The 15,726-nt window shown below is 44.3% G+C and overlaps 1 protein-coding gene across 11 annotated transcripts in view; it reads right to left on the reverse strand.

Moving 5' to 3' along the window:
* The window catches only part of MARCHF2 (membrane associated ring-CH-type finger 2), a 1,824,254-nt gene that overhangs the window by 1,788,556 nt on the left and 19,972 nt on the right, over window positions 1-15,726 (reverse strand). The window contains exon 1 of one of the 11 annotated variants that reach the window (XM_069649690.1): window positions 15,322-15,344. The exons of the other annotated variants lie outside the window; for them this stretch is intronic. The gene's annotated coding sequence lies outside the window, so the exon portion shown is untranslated. Of the gene's footprint in view, window positions 1-15,321; window positions 15,345-15,726 lie in introns of those variants that run through there. 11 annotated transcript variants of the gene reach the window in all.

Below are 15,726 nucleotides of genomic sequence, written 5' to 3' on the forward strand. Positions count from 1 at the left end.
AAAGCATGTAATACAGTAACAGATTGGTGTTTTTATTGCATCAGGGACTTTGTGATTGGCACTATTTTACACTCCTCTTTCAGGCTGTGGCACCATATGGGTCAGATGGATTTCAACCTCTTTGCAAGCAGACTGAATGTGCAACGTCCATGTTTCTTCAGACTGAGACACTATGGTCATAGAACCACTTTTTCAAAATTGGAGAAAAACTCGCAATATGCTTTACCTCTATTTTTTCTAATTGGAAGGGTGCGGCCCCAGGGGCACCATCAACACACTATCCTGGGACTGATAACTCCCATTTGCCCATTTAAAGCTCGTCCCACCTCACTATGGAGATGTGTTGATTTTCTGATCCTTCTTCCTCTATTCCTGATCTATTGTCCAATCCATCGAGGGTACTTAGTAGTTTTGACTGAAAGCGCTACCTTTAAGTCAAAACTATTGTCATTAAAATAAGAGCTTTAACATAAGAGCTTTAAATAAGGGCCTGTAACAATTTTCCAATGGAGATGACATTTGAGATCTTGGATGACTGTCTCTAAGGAAGCTCTCTGGAAACAAGCTGAAACTAGCTGCCATGTTTGAATAGAGAAGATACCACGCATCTTCCAAATAAAATGATACAGTGATTCATGCAAGTAAAAGATCTAAAGTAATTTACAATACTCAACATCAGTAATTATTTCTGACCTTTCTGCATTTAATTTCCTTGATTTTTTTTAATATAGCTAGGGCTGTTGCTCATCCCTTTTAAATCAGTTTTATTATGTATGAATGTCTTACAACACAAAATCGGCAATGTTGTGATACAGGTCATGTAGTGCTCGAACCCTTTCTGGTTCAATGAATGCCAATGTTAGCTGAGAAGGGTCAATGAGCTGCTTCCCCCGCATGGTGCCGCAATCCGACTGGTTCTGCTCAGCTTCACACATAAATTGTCTAGTTCACCCAACCTTTATTTCTGTCCTTTGATGCATTCCCTTTCGGTTGTTTTCCTTCCCCGCCACTTTTAAATCGCAGGATTTTGCACACAAATAACATTGTAAACTGAAATGACAATGGCAAATATATAAATATTTATGTGAACCAAAAATAGTATGACAGTAACTTTCCCTATTTGGAATGGAAGAATACAAGTATGTGAAGGCCTCCAGATAAGGTTCAGATCAGGCGTCTTTTTTTTTTCTTTTTTTTAAACGCATGAAAATCTTGTAAAATACGACAGCTTTATTATTTTCCTGTGTACATTTACACATAAGTTTAGAGCAGAGGGCAGTCCAAAGGTCAGGTTACTTGATAGAAACCAGAACACTTCTTTTGATTTTTATCTACATGGATGTAATTGCAAGCCATGGAGAAGCGCCTCTGAAACAGAATGTATTTATCTGAAGCCTTTCAAAAAAAGAAACTGCACACTGTAATAAAAGGAATGGTTTCTTTCCATTCAGCTTCTGCTGTGTTGTGTGTAGATGCTCATCGAGCAAACAGAAGCACTGTGGATATTTATTTTCCTACCATTTTATGATTGTAAAGATGGAAAAGTAAGTTGCAATTGAGAATTAATCTTTGTAACAAATTAAGCCTTTTTCCAGTGAAACCAATCCAGTATTGCAGAATTGTATTTTTCAGAGTTCCTGTGCTGTGTGCATAATCATGCAGAGGCAGATAATGTTTACACTTATAATTTAATTTACAGTCCAATTATAAAAACAGGGTGTAAAATGAGTATGCATGGTATAGTTGACATCCATTCAACCTTACAGTCAATGGGGTACATTACTATAAATGGTCATTGGCAGCAGAGCCTTTGCTCAAGGGTGCGTGAGTGTCATTACAACAACCACAGGTGTTATAGCCTCTCAAATCTTCAAGACTACAATAAAAACATACAAAACCTGATTCTCCAGGAAATGCAAGTGTTGTTCAAAAACAAACAAATAAAAGTTACATTTGTAATTGAAATAGAAACTCAGCAAAACCTGTCCCTGTAATAATCCAGAAAGGTATTTAACATTATGTAGCGCTGCATATACGGTTCGTCCAACATCTAGGCACTATGATTATTATACCTCAGTCGATGCTCAGTTTACTGACCTCTGGAGGATGTTAGCCAATAAGATAGCTCAGCCGGTTGAGCAATCCCGGTTGAGCACTTGTTGCTGGAATCTGTGCGTGCTCTGTAGGTTGCAAGTTCGAATCCCGACAAGGCCAACTCAGCCTTTCATCCTTTCGAGGTCGATAAAGGAGTACCGACTTTGGTGATAATTGTGATAAATGTGTTCTATGTACAGCGCTTTGCCAAACAAGCTATATAAATAACCATTTGACCATGAGATTTAGGTATAGAATTGAGCATGGAGTCCTTGCCTCTCTGCACTGTTGTATCATAACATCGGCATACCATTAAGTAGTAATAGTTCCAGGAAATGAGGATTTTAAACATCCAAAGAACATTCTGCTAACAAACCTCACAACACACAATATAATTCATGTTTGCTTTAAGCCGGGAGGATGGCTCAGGGGCAACGCGCTCGACCTTGGAAGCAAGACTTTTCACCTGTACTGAAGCACAGAAACCAAATAACCGATCCAAGGTGTGGCTGGTGAGTATTGCAGGTAGGGCAGGACAGCCCCTGGACATGTTTGCAAGTTACGCTTTATTTTGTGTATCATTGATTAGCCACCTCCTTGATTGAAAAACAATGGAGCTTAAATGTTCATCTTCCACTCACCACCCGGTGAGCAAGGTACCACCCCGCCCTAAGGCGACTCCAAGAACCCGACAAAGACATGAGGTCGAACTCTTGATGTGTCTTCACCTGAAGACACAGGAGACTTGAAAGCTCCTCCACGGGACAGAAGAACAGAATGTCAGTAAGTGTGCAGGCTCAGCTCCCGGAAAGTATTTTCGGGTCAACCAAAGGCAGTTACTTGGCCGTTCTATGATGAAGCTAGGCTTTATGCCAATTACCTGCACTAACAAACAGCAGCGAGACTTGCACATCTCCCACTGCCCCCCGCCCCCACATCTTATTGGCTTGCATGTGCAGCAGTGATCTCTGGTGTAGGGCTTTCCTGGATGGGGCACTCTTAAAACAGGCGCTACATGCATCTTCTTTTCTTCTCGGCAGGAGAACACTTAGGATCTCAGGGTTGCTTCTGTTCCAGTCAGCAGGCATCGCTGGCCAATCTGGAGGGTTGCCAGCATTTTAGGCTTATGTCCACCCACTTAACACCAGGACAGGAATGTGCCATACTCTCTCTGCACGTTCGCTGCTGCTCCAAGGATGCACCCCGATAAGTGGACATATATAGATTAAGAATAAATCCTAAATGTGTACTCCTGTGGTGCGCCAGACACTCTGAGAATAATGAAAAGATATACGTAACTTTGGTTTAATTCTGATTATTTATTTTAGCCTGCATGACCAGTATCCGATGCCCATGTTGAATTCAGATGCCTGTCTATGATGACATGCGTTTCGGCTCGACAGAGCCCTTTTCAAAACCGGGCTTAATGTAACAACACAAAATAACAAACACACATATCCAATGCAATTAGAATTAATACATTTTGGAGGTTATAATCTAAATGTATGAGCAGACAGATTATGGGATTGGCAATAGGGAGGATTGGTGAGGAAAGAAACATAATAACAAATTGAATTAAGTATAATCATTGTTACATAATTTGTTTGCCTTATTGAGCTTCCCAATACCTACAGTGACAGCCCATGTACCAGAGCCATCTCCCACGCACATCTAGCATATGCTTCGTATTGCATACACGCTCTGCATTTGGTTCACCCGGTGTTAGTGATCCATTATAAGCATACCCCTCTGAATTTGTCTGATAATCCGACTAGGTGAATATTTATGTATTTATTAGTGACAAATGCCCTGGTAGTGGCTTTGTTTCACCATGCACTAATTAGTCTCATCTAATTTCATTTGTTTGAGTATTTATATAGATACTCGCTCACTTTTCCCATTAGTTTCTTATTTCAGTTTGTAGATCTTATTCTTCCATTATTAATATTAGGGATTGTTCTCTTGAGCCAGTAAAATATAGATATATACATAGCTCACATAGCATATCCCGCAGAAGGGTACACCAATCCAAGCTATGTACCCGTTGCAATGGGGATCCCTTCTGCTGTAGTAGGGTCCCCTTCAGCACTAGTAACACCACAGACTACCGCTCCCCCACCTCAGTATACGCACCTGCCTGAAGTATCGGCATCAGTGGGTTACAGGTCAAGGGAGTTTGAGGATAGGTTGGCAGGATTGTTAACAGAATTGAGAAGAATACAGACATCCCCGGGCGCAGTAAGGTATATAGGGGCATTGAGAGAAGGGTTGGTAGACTAAAAATCAGAGGAAGTGTTGCTTAGGATGGATACTGAAGGGATAAGGCGTGCAGGTGTTGAGAAAGAAAGAAGTCCGGGTGGAGGGATAATCCTGGGAGAGTAGAATACAGTGTTGGGGGAGACTATAGAGGAAAAAAAGCGATGAAACGTTTGAGGAGGGTCAGAGTGAAGGAGAAGGAAGGGGTGAAGAGGCGGCTGAGAGTAACCCCCCCCAAGTAGGGGGGGGTGTGGGCAGGGGGCAGGTTGAGGAACAGGGACGACCGGTTGGCAGTGGTAAAGAAAGGAGGAGTCATGAAGAGGGTGTGGGGAGTAGGGCGAAGAGGCAGATGGCCCTCATACATAAGCTGGCAGGAAGAACACAGTATGTGCACTGGCCCTAAATGGATTTAATTAAGGCCCTCCCACAGCTCACAGCAGGGGTGAGCAAGTGGATATATGAATTCAAAAAGCAAACAGCATGGGTACCCCTGGCAATAGGAGATCTTAAGAGTTTGATGATTGCTATAATTGGGAACCAGGCAGGGGATGTATGGGTTAAGGTCGGATACTCTGGAGTAACCCTGGGAGATGATGCATATGATGGAGCACCGTTTAATGGAGTTCGAGCACAGGTATGGGATGCACTACGGAGGGCCTTTCCAGATACACCTGATTTACTGTCCTTGATGCAGTATACTAGGAGTGATGATGAGGACCCAGCAAGACTTATTCTCAAAATGCAAGAGTTGTGTAGAGCTGAAACGCTAGGAGGACCATGGGATCAGTCGATACCATTTTTCTATTTTATTGTAAAGAGGGGCTTGCCGCAGGAAGTGTAGAAGGCGTTGGATACGATTGTGGGTACTGATGCAAAGGGGTGGCCGGAAATACAAGTATAATAGTGCATCATTGTAAAAGGATCAAGGAGCGGAAAAGGGAAACAGTTCAAAGACGTCAGGGAGAAGAAGCGAAATTGGTGGAGAAAAAAATTGGCAAAGGTTGCCGTTCAGGTGCCTGTGTCGACACCTGTACATGTGGGGATAGAAAGTACTCAACAAGTTTGGAGTGCCACTATTGCTGCGCTCTGGGATGGAGGACAAGGACATCAGGGTGCGTGGGGGCAACATTATTCTGGTCCACAGTGGCAACAAGAAGGGCCACAGCGAGAAGAGGGGGATTTGGAGGGGCAAGCGGAGGTGGTTTTGGACCCACGGGAGGTGGGTTTGGACCATCCCAAAGTTGGAATTGTTTGAGGTGGGAGCATTTCGCAAGGGAATGCAGGAGCAGGTCTGCAGTGGGGTATAATTATGGGCCGCAGCAACAGGGCCAAGGTCCTCAAGGATTAGGGAATTCGCAACAGGATCAAGGATATCAGTCATGGGTATTCCCAGGGACAACACGAAACATATAGCCAACAGCCTCAAGGATCTGACATGCAAGTGCAACATCCCATAAAGCAGCAGGGCTTCCCCAGTGAGCAGGATACTAAGTGGGGTATTACTGTGCTTGTGGAGGCAGTGCCCCAGATGGCCAAACAGTGTTGGTGAGTGCCAAAGGGTTTATTTTTCGTCTAGCAGTTGTCCCCTGAGGCGGTGGCGGGAACAATATTGTCACTGGATCTTCAGGGGTTGTTGGCTTCAGACAAGAGGGTTGTCGTGTTAGGAGTTCACGGGGGCGAGTGGCGCACAGTGTACTGTGTAGATTCAACGGTACAGCTAAGGGAAGTGAGATGACAAATTGTTTGAAAATAACGACAAAAATGGGGAAAGAATCCAGAGATCTGGATCCCCTGTGACATAATGATACAGTACCTGAGAGTGCAGTACGTGAGAGTGCAGTGCCCCGTGAAGTCAGTGTTAACTGCTCCCTTATCTTTTGCCGAAGACTTACAACACGTGCCCTCACAGTTGTGGACTACAAATCCACACAATGTAGGGTTACTAAAAGATGTAAATCCCCCAGTGCTTAGAACACTTAACCCAAGTGCGGTGCTCAGGGTAAACAATATCCATTATCAAGGGAAGCAGAGGAGGGTATTAGAAAATCAATACAGGCCCTACTGGACCAGAGGATTATTGTGCCATCCACATCCCCGTGTAACACTGCAATATACCCTGTCAAAAAATCAACAGGGGGTAATTGGAGAATGATTCAGGACTTGTGCCACCTTAATGACGTGGTACAGAAAGAATTTCCAGTCGCTCGAATCCTGTGACAATTTTATGTAGCGTCCCCAAAGAAGCAGTGTATTTCACTGTAGTGGACTTGAAAAATGCATTCTTCTTGATTACACTCCATCCTGAGTCGAGGTATTTACACCGGGACAGATGTGGTTCGAACCCACTGCGAGAGCCCGAACATATTTAACAGAATATTGCATGCCGATCTAGGGAATATTGAGGTGCCTAGCACGATTATCCAGTACGTGGATGATCTATCTGCTAGTTTGTAGTCACAGTGAACTGCAGTGCCAAAAGGGACTCCATTTCACTCCTCCAATTGTTGGCCTCTAAGGGGAACAAGGTCGATAAGGCCAAATTGCAATATTTTCAAAAGGAGGTGCTCTAGCAGGGGCAGTTCATATCAGTAAACGGTAACAAATAAAATACTACCAGACAGGGCAGCGTTAGTGCATGCAACCCCCAAACCCGCCTCAGTTAAAGAAATGCAGAAGTTTCTGGGCCTTTGTTATTACTGCAGGGCCTGTATTCTAGATTAGCCTTGTGTATGCCACATACTTTTACAGGCCTATAGGCAAGCACAAAAAACAAAGGACCACAAGTTACAGTGGACGGCAGAAATTATCAAACAGTTTGACGACTTAAAAGAAGTCATTAGTTCAGAACCCGTACTGGCCACCCCAGATTATACGCAGGAATTTTACTTGTTTTCACATCCGGATGGCCATTTTATCACAGCAGTATCGACTCAGAAAAGCTCTATGGGCCATAAGCCATTGGCCTATTATAGTGGCACTTTCTATACAGTGATGCAAGGGCAGTTTGCGTGTGAACATGCCTTAGCAACTGCAGCCTTTGCAATAGAAAAAAGTTCTACAATTGTGATGGGGTGTTCAGTCACGTATATGTAACATTCTTTGCACGCCATTCTGGAAAGGTCAAAATCTACTCTCGCTATGCAAAGGTCTTCAGCATATGAGATTATAATTTCTTTTTTTAAACACTTTATTTCTAGTTTTCAACAAAGTACATTACAACCAAACACTGAGCATGAACAATAAACAGTTACAGTAAAAAATGATATGCAAGTAATATAATCCTAGAATCACAGTAGAAAATCCAACATCTAAACATCAAACTCAGATTCTCTAAAGTACAACTTAACACCACATAACAAACAACATAAGACAAGACGAAGGACAACAAATAAACTCACACCCACATCCCCAACCCTCCTACCCTTCCTTCCTGACAAAAATACATAACTCACATTTCAATATTCGCTCATCAATTTCTATAAAATTCATGAAAAGGTCCCCAAAGTTCCTCATATACTGCTTCCTTTTGCAGCCTACACAACAAACATTTCTCGTATTTTGAAAGAATCTTCATATCACAAAGCCATCCCTCAACAAGAGGCTTTTTCCTTGTTTTCCTCACCTTTAACACCTGTCTAATCGCCACCAGTATGCTTCTGTTAATCCATTTTCTACTTACATAATCAACATTTCGCCCGCATCTTGGAGATTGCAGAATCACAGATAAAGGGATTCGTGGAAAATTGATGGTCCAAACTGCGTCAATCCTGTCCAGCACATCCTTCCAATAGTCCATCACTCTATCACAGTACCATAACATGTGCAAAAGAGTACCTTTTTCCTTCCGAAAAACCCAGCAACAATCATTTTCCACCAATCCTAGACCACACATACGGACATGAGTCCAATAAATTCTACCCAACACCCTTTGGTGAATGTAACGCAAGTATAAGTCCATTTTTGCCTTAACCGGGACCCTCCAGATTTGTTCCCGTTCCTTCACCGAAATGTCATTACCCAACTCTTCAGACCATGTCATTCTTAGCTTCTCCCATGAAGTCAACCAAGTACTCTCCAAAGGTATAAAGCTCATGATATCCGACACTTTCTGCTGCATTACAGAAAATAACCCACGTTTCTCTGGCTTCTGCACAAACCGTGTGTCTAACATCTGCTGCCGTTCAGAAACAAATCCTTCAGAATTCTATACCTTCCCTGTTCCCTCCCACTCAGTCCATATTTATTTCTCAGATTCTCAAAGGAAACCATGCCTTCATCATCATTCCAGGAATCACCAATCACCAAAACACCTCTATTACTCCAACTTCTCCAATTGAACATTTTATTTTTCACCTGCAATCCCAGATTACACCATAGCGATGCATTCTATACATATACAACCCCTGACCATTATCTGTTATCAGCGAAACCAATGCATCTTTCGTAACAGCAATTGATTTTAGATTCATAGCTTGTCGAGGTAGCTTCCCAAGGGAGAATAAACTCTTCACATGATGTGGTTCCAACATTTTCTTCTCCATCTGTACCCACCAAGGCACCAAGCCTAAATCATAATTTGAAAAAATAAACAATTTTCTTAGCAGGACACCCTTACAATAGTTCCCCAGGATAGGATAACCAAACCCACCATCCTGAACCTTTCGATTCATAATATATTGCGGAATCTTAGCTCTTTTCCCCCCCCAACACCCCACAGAAATTCTTGAAAGACTTTGTCAAATGAGATTATCATTTCTAAACACCACATTCATGTAGATAGGTGTGTGAGAAACCTGAGGGTATTCTCCCAGGTAGACCTCGGGAGACCCTTATTCAGGTGGCCTGGGGAGGGCTGGTGCTCTCAGATCCCAACCCTGGGGGTGGACGAGCGAGGATCACCTGGGTAGGGGAGCCTAGGGTTATGCTCGGGGGAATACCAAAGGGAGACACAGTACTATACAGAGGAGGAGGGTGATGGGGACGAAGTCCCTGAGGTTTTCCTTGGTTATTCGAACTCTACCTCCCATCCATCCAAAGAAGTTGCCTTAACAAAACATCCTACCACCCAGTTACCCTCAAAGCCCATAACTCCCAGGATCCTTGTTCCCTGAGGTTTTCCTTGGTTATTCCAACTCTACCTCCCATCCATCCAAAGAAGTTGCCTTAACAAAACATCCTACCACCCAGTTACCCTCAAAGCCCATAACTCCCAGGATCCTTGTTTCAGGGGTCTCCATTCGAATACTCCCACATCCTTTGGATCCACGTCCCTCTGGTTATTCTTTTCCTAACACCAAATCTATTATGACAGAAAACACTCCCACAATCCCCCTTGTTCATTTCACGATGCGCGTTATTCATGTTTGCCCCACAAACCCTACGACTCCTGTCCCTCTGAGTGTCACTTCCTGAACGCTCAGTCGAATGTGACCAACAATTACAGATCCCACTAACCCTCATATCCATTTCGAAAACCCTCCAAAACCCACCCTGCTGAAATCACCTACCCCGCTAAAACGAAGGCTAAAATTTCCCATAACACCTCTTCTCCATTCTGTCATGCAGAGCAGTTAGAAACTTTACCCCTCCCCCTTTCCCGACACGAAAAACAACGGACTAATACACAACCTGTTTGTATGACATGTCCCAACCCATGGGTCAGGTAAAGTCAGGCAATTAACCAAAATCACACAGGGATAAAAGGTGGAGCACAGGAAAGGCAAGGCAGACCGCACAACGAGACAGCTATCCAGGTCCGGCAGTTCAAGAGGAGGCGAAAGGCGGTGAATATCGAGACGCTTACAAGGAAAGACACACCCTTGTCCTTTCCGACACAGACCCTCGAAACCTCTGCAGAGGGAATCATAAGACCGAGGACAATAGCCCAAGTGTGCTGCAACACGGTACACGGAGCGTGTAGACGCTAATAAGCGGGAGCAAGGGGAAACTCCTGCTACCGTGGCAGGAAAGCCGAGCGGTTCATCATTGCCGGTGATTCGAGGGTAGAGGCAATAAAAGCAGGGCTGTGGTGAATGAAAGACGCAAAATGGCAAATTGAACCAAGTTCAAAGAATTGTAAAAAAAGTGTTAAGGGGAGACCAGCTGCAGAGGAAACCAGCACCACGTGGGTGCTAACGCGAGAGACTCTGGTAGATTCCCGTCTGAGTGAAACTACAGAAACCAGAAGGCCATAGGAGAGCCACACCAAGTTAGGTCAAAGTGGTCATACAGGAGGCCAAGTAAAATCCCTCTACAGTCGAAAGCCGGTCATACAGGAGGCCAAGTAAAATCCCTCTACAGTCGAAAGCCTTTGACCTAGGAACTGTGAGAAAGCAAGGGATGTGAATCCTGCAAACATTTGTGAATGTGAAGTTGGCAAGAGTGAACCCGGAAGAGGAATTCTGACGAGAAGAGGGCAAGTCTAAAGTCCCAAGAAACAGCGTGTTGAAAGAAGTGAACACGGCCGAGGGATGTCCACTGGAACTGTTTTAAAAGACATTAAGATTGATGAAGGCCAACGGTCAAGAAGGACAAGCCATAGTGGACCCGGTGGATGGAGACAGAAAATTGAGAGAGGTCTGTGACCAGAAGAGGGGGAACCAGGGGTGAGCTAAAATCACCCTGATCAAGTGAACCCGAGAAAGGGAGGTTCAGAGCAAACTGTTAAAAAGACTGTACGAGAACTATAGAGGAAGACTTGATGAAACCCATAGTGAACCTGGTTGAGGGAGGCCAACAATCGAGAAGGATCTGAGCGCAAACGAGGGATATCGAGGGGTGAAACCATCACACAAAAGTCCACTGAGAAAAGGAACTGTTATTTTGGGATACGATTTTTAAAGGGTCAGCGCCCAGAAGAGTGGGACCCAGGGGTGTATCCATCCCCTGCAGAGAATACAAACTTTAATTTGTTGAAGAAACCTTTGTTTAATTATTTGAACAAGTCAGCCCCTTGAAGGCAAGCGACTTTCAAAGGAAACAAGACTTGGCCATCGAGGCTCCTGATAAACTGGAACAGAACTGTCGACTTGTGCTGGGGAAGCTTGAGTGTGTGCTGTGCTCCAAGATCCCATCTTACCCAGTGCTCAAAATGTGGGGAAGGGAGAACCAGGCTACAGCATCCTGACATATTATTTTAGAACACTTCTTTTCTTGAAATCCATCCCACACCCTTTTTGTAGTAGTTGTAAGGTTTGGCAATAGGTTTCTTAGTATAAGCCCTTTTATTTGACACAGCACCACTAGGACTGCCATATTTTCAAATGATGGTCGACGCTTGCTCCCATCTTAGATTTAGGTTTAGAATAAGTGTTCTTCCAACCTGCATACTGTTTAATAAACACCCTTGAACTGTGATCACTTGTGTCTGTCTTTATTGTTGCCAGCATGTGTTGCTTACAGGTGTAAAACAGTGAACTGTGCCACCTTTTTAAAGGACATGCCTGCTACAGAGGATTTAACGATGCACGACTGTGCCACATACGAGGGGGAGGAGGACAACATTCCCAAAGCAAGGGACTGTGCATTGTCAGAGGGTGAGATACTTTTTATTGATGGGTCTTCCAAAATCGATCAGGAGGATGGGCAAACACGGACTGGGGCAGTGGTGGTACAACTTGCGGAAGGAAAGTATGAGACAGTGGTTATGAAAAGGATGCTTATGTATTATTCTACACCGGCGGGAGAACTCGTGGCGGTCATCTAAGCATTGAGAGCATCTCAAGGGCACCATGTCACAATATATTCTGATTCAGCGTACGCTATAACAACTGTGCACGCTGGTCTATCCCACTGGAAGAGGAGGGGGTTTCGGAGGGCGGATGGATCCCCAGTGCAGTATGCAGCATTGCTAGACATACTGATAGATGCATTATCCCACCCATCTGTGGTTGCGGCCGTCAAGTATGCCTCCCACACTAACGGGACAGACAGAATATCAACAGGGAATGCAGCTACCGATGCAGCATCCAAAATGGCGGTGTATCTGCCAAACTAAATACCCGCTGATACATTGTGACTGCCCGACCGGCAAGTGAACAGCCAGCACCTAATACAGCATTGCCCATCTCCCAGATTATCGAACTAAGGAAGGGCACCTGAAAGGGAGAAAGAGTTGTGGTCACAGAGACATTGTAAGCAATCTCTGACGGATCTGTTACGGAGGCAGGAGAGCTCTGGGAAGTCAGTAATGCACAGAGAGCTGCTAGCTTTGGCCTTTGAACAGTTACACTACCCATCGCACAGTTCGAAGCAACACATAGCAGCAGATATACAGGAGGACGGTTTATACCAAACATCCAGGAAACCATTACAGAATGCAACTAGAACAACTGTTGAGGCACTCTACTTAACATGGACAAATACGCACGTGGCATTTAGGGCAACTTTTGAAACTCTCCTATATGTAGAAGGTTGTAGCCACAATCCCTGTACAAATTCAGATAAACAACCGATGAAAATATAATTGCATGCGACATCAATAAAAAATAATAAAAAAAAAAGAATTGTCACACATTGCACCATGTGTCAACAAGACTTCAGTACAGTGATGACACTACGGATGTTACAGGGCACCTTGCCCCACCCTACTGGCCCATTCCATGAATTAAGGTCAGACAATGACACACATTTATTCAATACATTATTTCAGCATGTTACAGCACTACTTGGCATCAAGAACCGGATGTGTTCGATTTACCACGCACAGGCAAATGGTGTTGTGGAGAGGATAAATAGGCTCCTTAAAAGTAGGTTATCCAAACTGTCTACCGCGTTGAAGAAAAGCTTGATGCACCGTTTGCCCCTTGCCCTCTTCAGTTTACGTACCTAGCCAAGCAAAGATCACCATTTGTCACCCCATAAAGTGGCCACTGGCCAGCATATGCATACTCGCATATCCCCTGTAAGAAGGGCTTCAGACGCACATAGGGCAGCAGCGGTGACGAGTTCAAGGAGTATTTGACCCCACTTACTAGGGTCATTAAATGCGTCTCACCTCACAGGATTGTGACGACAGAGGCACTGGATGTCGAGACTACTACAGTGACAGATCCCGAGCCGATCCCGGCCACGCAACCACTGCTAACTGGAGGCCTCATTTACATCCACAATTTTAGGCGCAGATGGAATAACCCTCAGTTGTAAGGGCCCTACAAGGTGGCGTTTTGTACTCCACTCACTGTAAAAGTGAAAGAATTATGCTACATGGTTCACCTTTCTGACGTTCGTAGGACACTTCCAGAGAGTACATTGGTACATCAGTTATCTTAAAACAAGGGGTAGCACTACGTGTACCCAGTCTACCTCCCCGGCCTGTCAAGGAGCGATATGTGTACGGTGGCAAGCTTGCGTGGCAGGCCGAAACCCAGCTGCTAGCTCCATCTCCCTTTTTTCAGGAGCACTTGTTTCTTCTCTCTCTCTCTCTCTCTCATTCCTTCTCGCGCCCTCTTTCTCTTTTCCTCTCTTTCACCCTCCCTCTTTCTTCCTCGTCTCTCTCCCTTTTTCTTCTTTCTTTGTGTACAAAGTACGTCTTGTATGCTTCTCCTTTTTGTTGTCTTGTTTGTCTGTTTTTATTTTAGGAAAGAAGAGGACGTGACTAATGTAAATAATCTGTTAAATAGGGACCCGAGTTGTAGATGTACGAATGAGAAAACATGGACCTATTTTTATTATTGTGGATGGGCTATTGTTGCAGGTCTCTGTGTGCTGTTGATTGTACTATTGTGTTTGTATTGGGGGAGGGTGTTATAGGGGGAGCTCCAATAAAGGGAAAATGGGGGGGGGGGGTAATAGGATTGTATATTATACAAATGGGACAATACATATAATAATGAGTGGCGTTACATATATTGGCACTAATGTGAACACTAGCAATAACAATGGAAATTAATTTAATGAGTTTAATATGCCCAATACATCAGGGGGGAGGGACAGCGAAAAGGTTGTTTTCCGAAAGTAGGAGATTGTGGCGATCCAAAAGATAGCAAGTGTGTAAAGCTTCCATATATGATGGTGAAAGGGCGTAAACATATCAATAATTACCTTGCTTGGCAGAAGGTCTGGTAACATATAGCAAGGAAAGGATAGCATGAATGGACAATTTCTGTGTGCAAATCTGGACAGAGCATATCACAAAGTTGGCATGGATTGCGACAAAGGAAAAGCTGGTGCGAGTGCTCAAGGAAGAATATAGACTTGTTTCCGCAGTGGGGGTACAGTTTTTGACGGTTCAAACGAACATTGCAATAAGACTCTCTAGATAACAGACATGAAGAAACAAACATCGGCATTGATGGATTACTACTCGGTCTGTGGCCAGCAAGCTTACTTGCACCTCCTACCATCATTGAGGGGCTGTTGTGCGCTGGCCACATTGCACTCAGCGCCATTAGTAATCCCAAGAACATCTGAATGGGGGCGCACTGCCTGCCGAGGGATCAACTAGTCTCCCATAATCGAAAATGAAGATAAGAGCCCGTTGTCCACACAAGAGCTCCATATCCTGTCAGAAAAAGGACAGTTCCAACAACCAAAGAGGATGAAAAAGATCGAATTACATATCCAAAGACTCTTCCGCATTGCTTGCTGAAATACCAGAAGAGTACAGGCTCTTCGGCTCAGCAGAATCCTTTTTTGCATGTTTACTTTTGCAGGAAGTGCATACCGCAGCAAATGCCATAGGGTTGCAAATCCTAAAACGGGAGCTTGTCCAGCTCGCGAACGACACAGAGAATGGGTTCAACGTGATCAAGGTTGAGCTTCGTGCAAGGAGACTTATATAAAACGATGCATCGCTGCGTGTTGGACACGTAGCAATGGAAGGTGGGTCTGCAAAAATGTTGGTTACTCCTGCTGCACATTGGTTCCTCCAGAGGATGCGGAGAACGCATCATTATCCCACATCATCGCAGCTGTCCATGACCTGGGTATTCACAGGAAGGAGAGAGGAGTACAGGACAGTGACTGGTTTACCTTGGCATTTCGCTGGACCACATTGCGGCTTGGAGCGATCATGCAGATGTTAATGCCCATCATTGTGTTCATCCTGGTTATTTTCGGCACCTGTCAGCTGGCCCTTCGATGTTGTACCAATGTGGCACCTAATAGCGCAAGAATGATGGTATCAATTGGAGCTCCAAAAGCATCTCGCAAAACAAAAAATATTGAAGTACAAACTGATATCTCACAAGGTGACTCTAAACATGTAATGCTCCCCATTCCGTATAGAGATGAACTTGATCATCTATACCACACTACTAGTTCTCCACCCCCTGATCCAGAAAATTATACAGAGGTGTGGGTGTACCTGGCGGGGGAAGGGGGAAGGGGGAAGGGGAATGCATCTACATGACTTGCTCACCTGAAGAGTATGCATGC

The sequence above is a fragment of the Ambystoma mexicanum genome, chromosome 1p, assembly GCF_040938575.1.
Source record: "Ambystoma mexicanum isolate Mex_15411 chromosome 1p, UKY_AmexF1_1, whole genome shotgun sequence".
Classification (NCBI taxonomy): Eukaryota; Metazoa; Chordata; class Amphibia; order Caudata; family Ambystomatidae; genus Ambystoma; species Ambystoma mexicanum.